The sequence below is a fragment of the Sinocyclocheilus grahami genome, unplaced genomic scaffold, assembly GCF_001515645.1.
Source record: "Sinocyclocheilus grahami isolate Dianchi unplaced genomic scaffold, SAMN03320097.WGS_v1.1 scaffold21.1, whole genome shotgun sequence".
Classification (NCBI taxonomy): Eukaryota; Metazoa; Chordata; class Actinopteri; order Cypriniformes; family Cyprinidae; genus Sinocyclocheilus; species Sinocyclocheilus grahami.
This window is the reverse complement of record NW_015505200.1, coordinates 916,973-918,094: the sequence shown is the minus strand read 5'-3', so window position 1 is coordinate 918,094 and position 1,122 is coordinate 916,973.

The window sequence follows — 1,122 nt, the reverse complement described above, 5'->3', positions numbered from 1 at the left end:
GACTGTGAAATATTGTATGCATACTGGTATTAACCTGCTAGCTACAGCATATGGCTGCATTTGATTTAGAATGGGCGAGCTGTGCATGAATTTTGTAACAGGTCGTGTACTCTTGAAGACCTCACAGAGGTATCTCACAGGAAAACAGGACAAGTAGCAGTCCTGTTTGGGGTATTTGCAATATACATTCAAAAGGAGTGCAAAATGCATTCAAAACACTCATAAACATTTATAATGTTTGTTGTTAAATGTTAAAGGTTCAAATATTCGATACAGATAATACTAGAAAACTGTTATGACCTGACTTTCTCCATCAATGGGCCTGCACATTCAGAATGATGGACAGGTAGCTAATCAATTGCTTAAACTTGGTGTGCAAAAGCAGAGTGCTGGTATTATTATTACTTATTAAAATGGTGCAGCACATGGAGCGCATTAGTGCTTATAGTAGGCATTGTATTAACAATTTGTATTTGTATTAAAAAATAGGTTAACCACAGTTTATTGTAGATTTATCTTGTGACTTTTGCAGGTCTTGTTTTATTTGCCATGAATATTTTGTTTTAAATGCTAACATTTTCAAACTTTTTTGATGGTTACAATATTTTTAAAAAATTTCTGTAATATTTTTAACTGTTTTGTTGTAGGGGGACAGAGGAAGTCTATATCATGCTCATATAGTGTTCAGTATTCTGCTCAGGAGAAAGTAATAGACCTATTGATGCCAGACTTGACTCCAGCCACTTGGACCGACTCAGTCTCCTCTTCTGATAATGACCCCAGAGATAAAGCTGGTGATGACACAGACGCTTGCCATTGTTGTCATCTGAGCTGATACTCACAGCTGATATGTAGTAATAGCTATCATACAGGTGGATATGAAAGCGCAGAGTCTTTTATATTTTTATGATTGTCCCTAAGACGATCTGCTAAATAGTGACCTGTAATTTGATGAATCTTTCATAACTCTATTTGAGGCTTGATGTGTACACTTAATTTGTAGCTAGATGTGCCAACACCATAGTTAACCTCAAAGGATGTGAAAGAGAAAGGATCACTATATGTACTAATAAACAGCCTGTCACGAATCCGGTCTATGAACTTCAATTCACTCACCACCAG